Below are 15,910 nucleotides of genomic sequence, written 5' to 3' on the forward strand. Positions count from 1 at the left end.
AAGGCATTTGGAAAACTTTATTAGGTCTTTCATGCAAGAAGATGGGGAAGATGTGGTAGATGCATGGATCCGGTTTAAAGAAATGTTGAGGAATTGTCCGGGTCATGAGTTGACCAAGGAGAAATATGTTGAATTGTTCTTTGATGGATTGACCAAGGCTTCTAAAAAAGAGATGGGATATGCTTTTGGTGGAAGTTTTAGCAAGATTACTCCAAATGAAGGTTTTGACATTTTGGAGCGAATGGTGAAGGGTAATGCGGCCATGGATGATAAGAGGTTTGTGAAGAATGAGAGCCGATTCAAGCAAAGTAAGGTTGCAAGGGCCGATAGAAGCAACAGTTCTAGTGTCATTGATGAGATTCAAGCTTTATCGGCAAGGATGGATAAAGGGTTTGCTAACCAAGAATCGAGGTTTGGATATCTAGAGCGAGATGTGAAGGTGCTAGCTGATGGATGTGATCATTGTGGAGACACACACTATTCTGAAGAGTGTCCCAACCGGGGACTTGAAGATGTTAATTTTGTTCTAAATCAGCAAAGAGGTTTTCAGAGAAACACCGGTTTTCAGAATCGATCATCAGGTAACAATTCTTATAACTCTTCTTTTCCTGCTAATACTTCTCTTTTTTCTGGCAAAAGAGCAATTATCAAAGTCAGCCACAGCAGCAGGAGACTAAGCAAAGCTAAGGATCGGGTTCTTCATCTTCTATTACCGATCCTAATGCCGAGCTGAGAGAGATGATGAAGCAGATGATGAGTAATCAGATTGAGACAAACACAAGTATCCAAAATATAAGGGAGGATACTAGGGAGTTGAGTGAGAGGCTAGACAGGATTAATGGCAAGGTGGAGATGAATGCCAAAAATCAGGATATTAACTTTAAGGATCTTGAAAGTAGGATGGCTGCTCTAACTAGGCCCCAGGGTGCTTTGCCTAGTAACACTCAGCAGAATCCAAAGCAGAATCAAGGGTCCAACAGTGGTCAGAAGTACACTCCACCGCCTGTTCGTCAGGAGCAGGCGAAGGCCATTACTACTCGTACAGGTAGATCCTATGCCCCTCCTCCTAATCCTTATGTTATTATTTCAGATGTGCAGGATACAGGAAATGAAGAAGCTGAAGATGTTGATGAGGAGATTGTGATGGAAGATCAACCGATTGTGAAGACTCTGGTTACCCCAACTGAACCGGCGGTGACACCCGAGGCTAAGCCATATAAGCCTAAGGTTCCATTTCCACAGCGGTTCAGGAAGGCTAAATTGAAGGAACAATATGACAAATTTGTTAACATGATTAAAAATGTTCATATTAATGTGCCTTTAGTTAACTTGATACAGGGAAAGCCAAATTATGCGAAATTTATCAAGGAACTTGTTACAGACAAAGGAAAGATGGATGAGGTGAAGGCGACATATCTCAATGCTGAGTGTTCTGCTATATTGCAGAATCAACAGATTCCGCCTAAGCTTGAGGATCCAGGGAGTTTTCTTGTAACTTGTTCCATTCGTACTTTGACTTGTAAGGCATTAGCAGATTTAGGTGCAAGTATCAATTTGATGCCTTACTGGGTTTAGAGTAAGTTGACTTCCGGTATTTTGAGACCTACTCGTATGAGTATAAGACTAGCTGACCACTCTTTTCAGTATCCCATTGGGATTGCTGAGAACATGACTGTCCAAGTAGGTCATATAGTTTTTCTTGTTGATTTTGTGATCCTAGAAATGGAAGAAGACACTAAGGTACCCTTGATTTTAGGTAGACCATTCCTTAACACCGCGGATGCTATCATCCGGGTGAAAGATAAGGAAATTTCGTTGGGTGTGGGTACGGATAGGATAGTGTTTAATGTTGAACGATCTATTAAGCATTCTTACTTGACTGATGAATCTTGTTTCAGGATTAACGTAATTGATGATGCTTTGGATCAAGAATTTCAGGAATTCATGGAAACGGAAGTTGATGATGAGCTCGTGTGCTTAGGAGCTGGAGATATTGGTGATGATGATTTGTTTGCAGAGGTAATGGCGCTTGATATGGATGAGACACCTCCAAAAAATGAGAGCTTTGAAAAGGTTGTTGCTGATGGAAGCTCAAGGGTGCCAAATTCGGTTGATGTACCCCCTACTGATCTGGAGCTCAAGCCATTGCCTGCCCACTTGGAGTATGCTTACTTGGCAGGTAAATCCTCTTTACCCGTTGTCATCTCGTCCGCACTTTCGAGTGACGAGGAAAATCTTCTTTTAGCCGTGCTTAAAGCTCATAAGCGGGCTTTTGCTTGGAAAACCACCGACATTCCAGGTATTAGTCTCGATTTTTGCATGCATAAGATAGATTTTGTTGATGATGTTAAGCCCGTTGTCCAGAGACAAAGGAGGCTTAATCCAAATATGAAGGAGGTGGTTAAGAAAGAAGTGATTAAACTGTTAGATGCTGGGATCATTTTCCCAATAGCCGATAGTTCTTGGGTAAGTCCCGTCCACTGTGTTCCCAAAAAGGGGGGCATGACGGTTATTGAAAATGAAAATAATGAACTTTTGGCCACTAGGACTGTCACGGGTTGGCGGGTTTGCATAGATTACCGTAAGTTGAATGATGCCACCCGTAAGGATCATTTTCCCCTCCCATTTATTGATCAAATGTCGGAAAGACTTGCCGGTAATGAATATTTTTGTTTCTTAGATGGGTTCTCCGGGTATTTTCAAATACCCATCGACCCGAAAGACCAAGAAAAGACCACTTTTACATGCCCATTTGGTACCTTTGCTTACAGGCGAATGCCTTTTGGCTTGTGTAATTCCCCGGGCACCTTCCAAAGGTGCATGATAGCTATCCTCCAGGACATGCTTGAAACCTCAATGGAGGTTTTCATGGATGATTTCTCGGTTTTCGGGGATCCTTTTAGGTCTTGTTTGCATAACCTAGATAAGATGTTGACTAGGTGTGAAAAGGCTCGTCTAGTTTTGAATTGGGAGAAGTGTCACTTCATGGTGACCGAGGGAATTGTTCTAGGTCATAAGGTGTCTAGGGCCGGAATAGAAGTTGATAGGGCCAAAATTGATGTGATAGCCAAGTTACCCCCGCCTTCCAATGTGAAAGGGGTGCGTAGTTTTCTAGGCCATGCAGGTTTCTACCGGAGATTCATTAAGGATTTCTCTAAGATTACTCGTCCGATGACCCACTTGTTGGAGAAGGACGTTCCTTTTGTTTTTGATGAATCTTGTTTAAGTGCTTTTCAGGTATTAAAGGAGAAGTTGACCAACTCTCCTATTATGGTTGGACCGGATTGGAATTTGCCGTTTGAGCTGATGTGTGATGCTAGTGACTATGCTGTAGGAGCCGTGCTTGGGCAAAGGGATGATAAGCACTTCAAGCCAATTTACTATGCTAGTAAAACCTTGAATCCCGCCCAGCAAAATTACACTACTACAGAGAAGGAGTTACTTACGGTAATCTTTGCATTTGATAAGTTTTGGTCATATCTAGTACTAAGTAAAACTGTTGTTTTCACTGACCACTCTGCTTTGAAGTATTTGTTTTCTAAGCAAGATGCAAAGCCTAGACTTATTCGATGGATTCTATTGTTGCAAGAATTTGATATTGAAACCAAGGATAAGAAAGGTGCCAAGAACTTAGCAGCTGATCACTTGAGCCGGTTGGAGGACCCAAACCGTGAGGAGCTTCAGGATGGGGAGATTAAGGATAACTTCCCCGATGAATATTTAAATGTCATTTCTAATTCTGATGAAGGTCCTTGGTTTGCTGACATTGCTAATTATTTGGTTGCAGGTGAAATACCAAATGATTTCTCGGGTCAGTAGAAAAAGAAGCTCATATCGGATGCTAAGCATTATTTCTGGGATAATCCATATCTATTTCAAATTTGTGCAGATGGTATGGTAAGAAGATGTGTTGTAGGAGCTGAAACTAGAGAGATTTTGGATGCTTGCCATTACGGGCCAACCGGAGGTCACTATGGTCCGTCAGTTACAGGTAGAAAGGTTTTTGATGTAGGTTTCTATTGGCCGACAATCTTCAAAGAGGCCCAAACGTTGGTTGAAACCTGTGACATTTGCCAACGCCAAGGAAGCATCACAAAACGGGATGAAATGCCACAGCAAGGAATTCAGGTATGTGAGGTTTTCGATATTTGGGGCATAGACTTCATGGGACCATTCCCACCGTCTAACAAGTTTCAGTACATCCTAGTTGTTGTTGACTACGTGTCTAAGTGGGCCGAAGCCAAGGCTTTGCCTACAAACGACGCGAGGGTAGTCATTGAATTCTTGAAACAGTTGTTTAGTAGGTTTGGTTGCCCTAGAGCCTTAATTAGTGATCGTGGAACACATTTTGCTAATCATCAACTAGATAAGGTTCTTAAGAAGTATGGTGTTTGTCATTACTTTTCAACTTCTTATCACCCACATACCAGTGGTCAAGTGGAAAACACCAACAGGGCATTGAAAAGAATTTTGGAAAAAACGGTCAGGGATAACCCCAAGGTTTGGGCGAAAAAGTTGGATGACGCCTTGTGGGCGTTTAGGACCGCCTTTAAGACGCCTAATGGCACTACGCCATACAAATTGCTCTATGGTAAGACTTGTCACTTACCGATTGAATTAGAGCACAAGGCGTATTGGGCGTTGAGGAATTTGAACCTAGACATGATGGAGGCCGGTGAACTTAGGTTGTTGCAACTTCATGAGCTCGATGAGCTTAGATTAGGTGCATATGAAAATTCAAGACTCTATAAAGAAAAAACCAAGGTTTACCATGACAAAAGGATCCGTAGAAAGGAGTTCAAGGTTGGTGCAAAAGTTTTGTTGTTTTTATCGAAATTTAAAATTAAACAACCAAAGTTAACTTCTAGGTGGATAGGTCCTTTTGTGATTAAACATGTGTATCCGTCCGGGTATGTTGAACTTCTTAAAAGGGATGGAAATGGGTCTTTCATTGTCAATGGCCATAGGCTCAAGTTGTATTTGGAAGAAGAGCAGGAGGAGGGGATGGTTGAAGAAATCCCCATTTTTGATTCACAAACTTGAAATGGTGATCGAGTCTAACTCACGACTCGTAAATAAATTAAGCGCTTCTCGGGAGGCAACCCGTGTTTAATTTTGTTTTGTCAATTTGATTTTTATTCGTTAGATAGGTTTAATCTGTTTTGTTAAGAATGTGCAACTTCAGAAGTGGTGTGAAGCGATTGAGGTAAGTTTGTGCTTAAAACCGAAAAAATAATTTTTCTAGAAAAGACTCCCACTGCGCCGCAGTCCGTTTCCACGGCCTAACTTGACCATCGCCCCACTGCGCCGTAGTGGGGGTGTGAGGAGAGGACTGCGCCGCAGTCCAAAAGCTCGGCACCAGTTTTATATTCGCAGTGGGTGATGGCCAAAGCTCACTGCGCCGCAGTGAGCCATTTGACTGGTTAAAGACAGGAGCGGGTGTTTAACTTGACCATCGCCCCACTGCGCCGCAGTGGGGCATTTTCCTGAACGAATTTTTCTTTGTTTTTAATACGGTTCCTGGTTTGTATTCCACGTTTAACATGTTTATTTGTCTTATGATTTTTGCTTGTAGGATGCTTCAGGAACCGACAAGAGGAAGCAAGTCGAGGAGGGCCAAGGAAGCGGGTCGGCCCAGAAACAAGCCAAAGCTTCTCGGGAGGCAGTAGAAGCGCCAACACTCAAGTTTTGGCCAGGGCAGTTGAATGAGAAGCATACGTGGTTCGAATTTAGCAGGGTAAAACAACCCCACAAGAACAACTTCCTCAATGAGTTGTTCTCCATCCACAAGGAGGTGGTCTGTCCACCTATATATCTCGCTCCCACTGCCGCTCAGCATTTCGGCATTCAAGCCGACATTAATGGGTGGTTTAGGATAGAAGCTCAGGTTAGGGATAGGCTGGTTGTGAGTGATATGTGGCAGAATGTGTTCAACAACCGGGAGCCTGTGTATAGGGAGTTGTGTTTGGAGTTCTATTCAACTCTGAAGGTGACGAAAGAGTTGAATAAGGTGAAGGACATTTTTGAGGAGCGCTGTGTGACTTTCTACTGTGGGGGTGTTGCGAGAAAGATATCTATTGCCCAGTTTGGCTATTATACTGAGATGTACACTCTGGACCAGTTGAAGAGCAGCGAGTTTCGGAGTTTGTTGAGATAGGGCCTATATATTAAGCAGGCCTTTGATGGTGAGTCCATTCCTCAGTACTGGACTCGGATTACTGGTGGTGAAGCTTGGCCGTCTGGGGGGTCAGGCAGTGTTTCTAAGATCAGGAGTGTGCGATTGAGGATGCTTCATCGCATGATTGTCACGTTTCTGGTACAGCGGTCCACTCACTGGGACAAGGCGTACCAGAATGATCTCTGGTTGATGAAGTTGTTTGCTGAGGGGGCGCCTAGGAGGTTTGCTTTGGCCCCCATTGTTGTGTTGGATAGGATGTGGAACCACTCCGACTCGGAGCTGGTTTTGGGGCACTTTGTTACTATGATCTATCGGCGCATGGGCATTTTTGACACGGATAAGTGCCAGACCGATCTTTCACCCCCTATCTTTCAGGAGACTTTGACGGAGGCCGAGTTGGTGAGGGCCAAGATTGTGAAGAAGATGATGCAGACAGAGAACTCTAGGCTGCTGGATGATACTGGGTTTGTTGCACTGCCTCCAGTTGTGGAGGGAGCTGAGGATGTTGAGATGAGGGATGCTCCACAGGAGTAGCCTAGGAGGAGGGCTCCCATTGGTATTGACTTGACCCCGTTGAGCACCCAGCTCCAGCAGATCTACGAGGGGCAGCAGGCCAGCCGCCAGGCTTTCGATGACTACCAGCAGCGTATGGATCACGAGGTGAGTTGGTTAGGGTCACAGCAGGCCCATACTAACTACACCCTTGATTACTATCAGCCGATGTGGCAGGCCCAGTACACTGGGACGGAGTTTGTGCGGCCTGACCCGATTCCACCTTTCAGCCCTCCACCTATCCGTGTCCCATCGTATCGACAGGATGGCGGTTCTTACTTTTTCACGCCAGCCCAGATGTCCCCTCGGGCCTATGACTTGGGAGGATCTCCCCGAGGCCCAGTTCAGTTCGGTCGATACACAGGGGGTGATGCTGGGATATCCTCCTCCATGCCTAGTTTCTTTACAGGTGCTAGTTCTGGATTTGCTGATTTTGCTGGAGGCTCAGGAGGATATGCTGCTAGAGGTTCTGGACAGGGAGGTGATCAGCCGAGTGGCGGATATGGTGGCTCAGGTTCAGGAGGTACACCAGAGCAGCCACCAGCTAGGTGGACGATTTGTTTGGCCCGCTAGGAGCTCCGTATGGTTATCATGGACAACAGCAGTGATGAGGACGACTTCCATCCGGTACCGTGGGATGGGGTCATATGTTGGTTGATATTTATTCAGGCTGATTACTGGATTACTGTACTGTGATACATTACTTTCTTTCTTTATTTGTGTTGGTATCCACCCTACGGGGTGATGAACATTGTATTTGTTTCTTTTTCTTTTTCTTTTAGTTGTTGCATGAACAAGTAGATATACATAGTGCTTTGATCTATTTTGGGTTACTTTGATGGAATTTTAGCAGGCTATTACATTTGATGGCTATAGCGCAACTCAAGTGTGGGGGGAACCCCTTGGATTCTCTTCCCATCTATTCTATGGCATCAATGTGTTGATTGTGTGATGGTGTGCGTATGCTGGCAGTAAGTTCAGCGCCATATTTGTATTGCTATGTTTGATGCACACACTACTCTCGCACCTTCCGTTTTGGCACAAGTTGTTTATCCCGCCAACCAAAGTGTCCTTCCTATTTCGGAAGTGCCATTTGTGATACGGGGTCGATAACTTGTTTCAAAACGAAATGTGTCCTCATTCCGGTATGTGCTTTTATTTTTCTATGTCGCTTACCCCTATTTACCTTTGTTTGACCGAATATGGACATTGAGGGCATTGTCCATCTTAAGTGTGGGGGGTGGCAAATAGGTTTAAGCTACCGGTATATCACGTTTGTTGTTTTGTCATTGAGATTTCTATCAGTTTTGTTGATATGTCCCTCTCGTAGGCCTTTGGATTCTATCTAGGGGTTTGAGTCTCTCTTTTGAGCTCTTAACTGTGATGTGCATGTTTGAAACTGGTGCTATCAATTTGGCGGGATAATAGAAGTTGATATTGATTTTTAAACTTGAGTGAACTTGTCCTCGTGGTAAATTGCTTTTGACACTTAATTGATTACTTATTAAGCAATTCTACTACAAAATGTTTCCTTGACAAAAAAATTTTTAATTGGCGAAGTGTGTCCTGAACGGTTATTTGGCTAGTCCTTCGGGATTGATAACATTACTTGCATACTCATATATATCCAAAACACCCAATTGTGAGATTTCATCATTTCATATATAGTGTGTCAGGTGACGGTTTTGGTTTGTTTGCTTCGTAAATACGTCCCTCTCTTAGGCTCTTGGATTTATTCAGGGGTAAGGGTTTTCATTTTGATGCCCTGCACTAAGATGTGCGTGTTTGAGGTATTTCTAAGCCATTTCTGGGTTCTTTTCTTGATAAGAGTATTCCGGTGATGTGTTCATTCTAGAACTTGGCCTGGTGATCGTGACGAGTACATTGGATGACGAATTGGCATTTAGGTTTGACCAAACTTTTTATTTCCTTCTTTTTATTTTTCTTTTGTATATCCATTTCCCTAGTATACAACCTTATACTTATACTTGTCTATATTCAAACAATTTTCTTTTCTTTTATACCTTAGCAATATATACACATATACATCACTATAACTTACCCTTCCACTGTATAAATCCACTTATTCATGTAAACTTTACCTCATTATACCGTTAGTCTAATCTTGGGGGCCATTGATTGTCATTGGTTTGTTTGGATGGTTTGGGAGAGTTTCAATGGGTTAAGTTATTGAAGATTGTCTTGGATTGTTCAAACAAAGAAAGTGAAGTGTTATAGGCATGTTTATCATTGTAAGAGGGTATCTACTAGTAGAGTAAAAATGGTTCAAAAAGAATAAATAGAATTGAAAAACAGAAGAAAAAAAATAAAAAAGAGGAGGAAAGGAAAGAACTTGGGCTACTAGTAGTTATTTCTCAACTTTAAATGTCTAGAAAGTTGTTGTATCATTCATTTTGGAAGATTTGGTTGATTATAAGTTGTTTGAAGTTGGTACACCACAATGGTGTCGGGCTTGCTCGATATTTTGGAGGTGTTCTCGGGAAAGCATCTTATGGGTTAGTGGTTTGTTGGCAATCAATGGTATGGGTTGATTAGACTAATTTGTTCATATTCATTATAACTTATACTTTAAACTCTTACCTTTCGTTTTAAATCAATAAACTTCCTATATCCTATTGTACATATTCCTTATACATAGTTTAGTTTACAACCACCCTTAATGCCTATTTTGACAATGTACTTGATCCTTGCGCCTTAATGGTGGAGTGACGATCCTGGTTCAAGCCTATGGTAAAAGAGTATACATCACAACTGAGCTATGAGTGATTCTTCATATATTCAACCCCGAAAGTAAGTTTGTTGGAGTAGAATGATATTGATAGGATCGTTTGTTTTCATTTATGCTTAGTTGATTATCGTGGCTTGCGGATTGTTCAGGTATTGTCAATCATTTCGAGTTTTCATTTAAGATTAAAACTGCTTCACCCATTTTCTGTCATTTGACATGCTTGGTGTTGCTTTTTTTTGATACTTGTCATTTGTTTGATAGTTTGGTTGTCAAGGATTACTTTTTCTTAAATTCTGAATTTGCTTGAGGACAAGCAATGCTCAAGTGTGGGGGGATTTGATGTGACTAATTTATACCCATTACCCACATCGTTATTGGTCATTTTAATACATGTTTTTAGTCGTTTTTGTATACATTTGGCGCGTTTATGGTGTTTGTTAGTGTTTACAGGTTCTAAACAGGTTACGCGTCCATTTAGTACATTTTTGGGTGATTATTGGCCAGGAAGTACGTTATATTGATGAGAGTTGATTTGAGTGGACGAGACGGCAGAGCTTAGCAAGTAATCGAGACCGAAAGTAGTTGGCTCTGTACAAGCTATGACTGCGCCGCAGTAGGGATGCATGTAGCCCACTGCGCCGCAGCCAAAATCCTCGGAAACAAATGAAAATTGCCCCACTGCGCCGCAGTGGGGGTCGTAAGTGAATCTGACTAGATTTTATTGGGTACGAAGATATCCGCCTGCAATGTCATATGATCCCGTAACTCTGAATTTGACTTTGACTTTGACTTTTGAAAGTTTTAAGTATACATAAACTAGTGGAATGAAAGAAAAAGAAAGTAAAAAGAAATGGAATGTAACTAGTTGAATTATCTCAAACCAATTAAGTTGATTTAAGTGTACAGAAGTCAGAAGGTATGTTATTGAAATTCAAATCCTACTCGAATACGAGAGCTGATTCCTCTATCTATATCTATACTATATTATAAAGCAGATTTCTCCTAAATTTTCAACATTGAACTTGAAATTTTTAATATTGATTCTAAGTACTTTCCAGAAATGTCCCTCCTATCTATTCTATATTTAACTAAAATAACTATAATACCCTTTCTCTCTCCTCAAATCTCAACCAATCATTTTTTTTCTCTCTCCTCCATAAATCATTTATTCCTCCAATTAATTCAAAATCTTTTATCTCAAAAACCGTACATCGATAAATTATAAAAATTGTATGGGTGTTCTTAAAATTTCATGCTCTTTCATTAGAGATGTCATTCGATATACTTTCGACAAATTTTTAAATCCGAGGGCGGAGCCCGTACGGCTAAGGCATTTTACTATTATACTCTATAACATATCAACTCTTATAACCTATCACACTTTATGACCTAAGTATCACCCCCACCATCTCACCACTGCAACGCGCAGGTACTTGCTCTCGTAACTCATCATTTATGTTAAGGTTGGTAAATACTTTATCAAACCCAAAATAAATTTAAAAAACTATTAGAATTGTTTTGTTTTTTTTTTATCCATGAGCAATCCACCAAAGAATCAGCTTTCCTTCACACAAAATTGAAACGGGGTAAGTGAGCATCAAATAGACAAATTAACATTTAGGCCTATACTTATAAGTTGTCTTCACGGCGTCGGACGCACAAAACGAAGAAGACGCTAGTAGCACCGGCGTCTTCTAGCCGCGTCTGGTGCTACTGCGTTTGATATTAGACGCGGAGAAGGAGTGCGTGTGTGGCCCGAAATAAAAAAAAACCATTTTTTAATCCAAGATTTTGAATTCAACGGCTACTTTCAAAATTATTATTATTATTATTATTATTATTTAAACCCTTATTTATTCTCAACTTCACACTTCCATAGGAAGTGAAATGTCCAGGAACACGACAAGTGGTGGGCCAATGAAACGGTTCACCGTGGAATCGGAAAAATGTCAATCAAAGATGACGAAGAGTAACCGTATCATTATTATGTATTTTTTTTTCCAGTACTGTATTTTTTATTATTGTAGTATTTTTTATTTTTAAGTAATGTAATGTGTTTTAGTTATAATAAAATGTGTTTGTTTAGTTTTGTGAAAAATAAAAATGAAATAATATAATAATGGATGAATAGTGTTAGAAGTGAGTTAGAAGTGGGGGTTATAAGGAGGGGGTGTTCTTTGTATGTCTGGAAGTGATGAATAGTGTTAGAAGTGAGTTAGAAGTGGTTCCTTATAAGTATAGGCCTTAAGACCAGATAACATTTAATCAAATATCATTTTTGCACATATATCGGGCTGTAAATAACTTTGGAGAAGTCTGAAATTATGCGCGTCAAATTCCAATTTGTTGTAATTTTCACTTTTGCAGGTATGAATGCAAATGTGATTACTTTTGGGAAGGCTTGTTAGAAATTTTACTTTTTGTTTGTAAATGTAGCCAACATCAAAATAGGTAGTTTTGGTTGGATTCTTTTGGTCGGATTGAGTTTTAAAAATCTGGCCAGACGGTTTAAGTTTTAAAAATCCGGCTTTCCTAATCAGGTTACAGTTTGAGCAAAGAACAAACTGTTAAAACCGAACTGAATCAAAAAATATATATGTATATTTAGGGTCCTGGAGGAAACAATATATATGCATATTTATATCACATATATATTATAGTTATTAGAGACATTTTTAATTAACATCTACGTATTTTCATAGCATGTGAAATAAGTATAATATGATGAAATCTTTTTTAATTGTGGACTGGATATGTTGTCTATTTGTGTCATATAAAATACTCTCTCCGTTCCAATTTAAATGTCCAAATTTGATTTATTCGGTTTTTTTTCTAACTTTGACTGTAAATATTTTTGTTTGTATAATAGATTACCTAATGAAAGTTATATTAATGAAAACTACATCTAAAGCTTAATCTATCCATATATTTTACATCAATTATTGTATAACATACACGAAACAATCTACGTTCAAAGTTACGAAATAAAGACTTCAAAAGTCAAAATAAGACATTTAAATTAGGAGGAAGGGAGTAATGAAAAAGTTATATAAAAATATTCATAAAATTATATAGAGAACGAATGACAAGAAACATAAAATAATAATAAAAAACGAAACCGTCAAACTAGGCCGTCTTACATGGTTTGGTTTGGTCCGATTAGACAACAGACTTGGTCTACTTTGGTTTGATATATGTTAAAACCCAAAATGCCCGTTTGGTTTGAAATTTAGTCAAAATTGGACCAAACCGGGCGACGAACACCCCTAATCTTATGGGAAGTTCTTGCCAATGAGGTGGGGCACGGTAATGGGACTTCCACCGCCAGTCATGCCCTCGGATTGACTGTGCTGGTGACGTGGTCGATCTCTACCGGACGATGAAGACGCAATGCAGCTGAGTCCAATCACCATTGATATTAAAAAAAAAAAAAAAAAAAACAAGATTCTCATTTTAATTGTCTTATTAAGTTATCTATACTATTATATAAAATTTATAAGCCCCTCATTTTTAAAAATAGTTAGAATAAAGAGACATGTGAAATGACTATTTCACCTTTTATGAACCCCTTTTGAAAAGAGTTATGAAAAATTAACCAATTGCTTGTCATAAATAAATTTACACCATAAATTATAAACTATGGGAGGGTTTAGTACGATGAAATGGAAAAAAGCAAAAAGGAACGAGAAAAACTCTTTTTATTTAGTTGCACCAAAAAATAGAATCGTGAATAAAGAAGTGGGAATGGTTTTCATTCTCCTCATTCTCTATAAATTGTAGAGTGGGAAAAATAAAATTAATTTTGTTTTGATAGTTTAAATGTGTTAGTTTTAATTATTAATTAAAATTTTGTATATCACTTATATTTGTTCTCTGTTTGTACCAAATGACATAATTAATTCTCTTTTCAAATATTCATTTTCTTTCTCACTATTTTCATTATCTGTTACATTTTCATTCCTCATAATTTATTCCTACCAAACACCCCCTTATCTTCTAAATATTATTATTTACAACCTTCACATTAATTATATTTACATTTACATACAACACTCAACGTCGCCACCACCAGACTGACGTCGTCGCCACCATCGCTGCGTTGCACCAGTACCTATCTAGTATAACAATAAGATCTCATAGAGTCATCTATCCTATTAAATAATTTTTAAGACACCATTTTAATAACGTATATTATAATAGGACCCCAAAGCTCACTCGTTCTGTTAAATTGTCATAAGAAATAATTTAATAGAACGAGTGAGCTTTGGGGGTCCTATTATAAAATAGAGTATATTATAATAGGACCCCCAAAGCTCACTCGTTCTGTTAAATTGTTTCTTATAACATTTTTTGATAGTGTCTCATACAAAATGTTCTAAAATAAATTTTAACTTTTTCTTTTAACATTTTATAAGAATGGTTTGTTGTTATTCATCAGCAATAAACTTGGTTCATCATCAAATTTTTGTAAAACTTTCCTGGCTCGGCTCCAATAACGCAATTCCGAGAGGAGTCGGTAGTTGGTTTTGCTGGTTAAGATTCGAGAATCTTCGATATATCTTTTAAACTTGAAGTTTATTTTCATTTAAGATTGATATTTTTTTTCACAGTTTTATTTTCGAATTGAATTTAGCTTATTTAAAATTATATTTTTAAGACTTATAGCTTTTATTAGAACTCTTTCTTGCTCTAAAGTAGTACCGTATATTAGAACTTTATACTAAAATTTTTGAATTAATTTCAATTTTCTTAAAAAACAATTTTATTGTTAGAAACTAATGATAAACATTTAAAAATTATCATATAATAAAAACTAGCTTTTAGACCCGTGTCAAATACACGAGGTTTACAACATTATCATTATAAGAAATAGTATATGCAAGACAAAAACACTTATAGGTTAAAATGTAAAATTATATACTCTAGAAAATTGAGATATTCAAATGTAAATACTAAATGTTAAATCAAATGGTTTAAAAAAAAATCATATACCCCCTTCATCTTTTGCAATATTCTTTGTAAATGACATTCGTTGTAATATATTTTTATCTTCTCATCTTTTCTGTATATAAGCATCTTGAGACTCTTTTACAAGTTAACCTGAGAGATCACAACATATGACTGTCAAAGAAAACTGTAATGTAAAGATATTAAGAAGTTTGTACCTACTTGTGCTTGTTATATTTTTTTATACAGTTTTGAGATTAATACGGATTTGAAGAATGGGAGAGACTGGGAGACTGGAGATGGGGAAATTCTGGCAAAAAAGGGGAGGATACTTGTGTTTATATAGGGATATGTTTGTTGAGTATTTTATTATTATTGTTATTATGTTAATAAACTAAATAGACGGGGTATAATAAATATATAAAAACCTTAATCTATTTACTTTCAAAACTTCCAAAAAAAACTTCGAAAAATTTTAATTACTTTTTAAAAAAGTTGTACAATTACTTTTAAAAATTTTAATATATTAATTTACACTAAATTTATTTATTTTTTATTAATTAATTTTATATCTATATGATAGAACGTAATATTAAGATACATATTAACTATTATTTTTTAAAATATATATTAACTATTATTATATTAAATATATATTAGCTATTTTTATTTATTTATTATATTAGAATTATTGGTTATGAAGTGTAAATTTGTAATGGATCACAATAAAATTGAAATTAAATCAAAATTGAAAACAAAAATCAACTTTAAAAAATCGATAGTTGTGATTGGTCGACGAAGTATAAATAGACAGAGTATAATAAATATATAAAAATACTTGTATTTATATAAAATGGACAAAAAGTATTTCTAACTAACAAAATTATAACTTGTTTATTAGTTGTATCTATCTACAATTATAACTTACATTGTAGTGGTATTTATCTAGAGGTTTGTTTTGTCGACCTTTAATTTTAGTATTAAATAACATAACTTAATTTTTAATAAATTGAATTAAGTCACATGTTTAATTTGATAAAGTATATAAATTAAGACTTGTGATTGGTCAATTCAAATTAGGTTAATTGCCTTTTAGTTTATACTAGATTTTAGACCCGTGTTCAATATTGGACACGAGACTTACGACATTATTAGTATTAGATATTAATATATGTAACTCAAAAACGCTTATAAGTTCAAAGTTAAAAATATAAATAGATAATAAGTGTTCAGTTCAAATGTCAAGAATGTTAAGCTAATAAAAAGAAAACTAATATAATAAAAGAACATTGGAAGTATATACCCTCCTTCATCATTTGAAAGACTTATTTATAGACGAAATTTGTTTAAGTTGTCACGTATTAACACCTTAAAGCTCTTTCTCGACTTAACTCGAGATACTACAATGTACAATTGTCCGTGTGTGAATACCGGGCTTTGAAGATAAAAACTAATTTTAATAACATTGTAAAAATAATTATTTT

This window comes from Erigeron canadensis, chromosome 2 (genome assembly GCF_010389155.1).
Source record: "Erigeron canadensis isolate Cc75 chromosome 2, C_canadensis_v1, whole genome shotgun sequence".
Lineage (NCBI taxonomy): Eukaryota > Viridiplantae > Streptophyta > Magnoliopsida > Asterales > Asteraceae > Erigeron > Erigeron canadensis.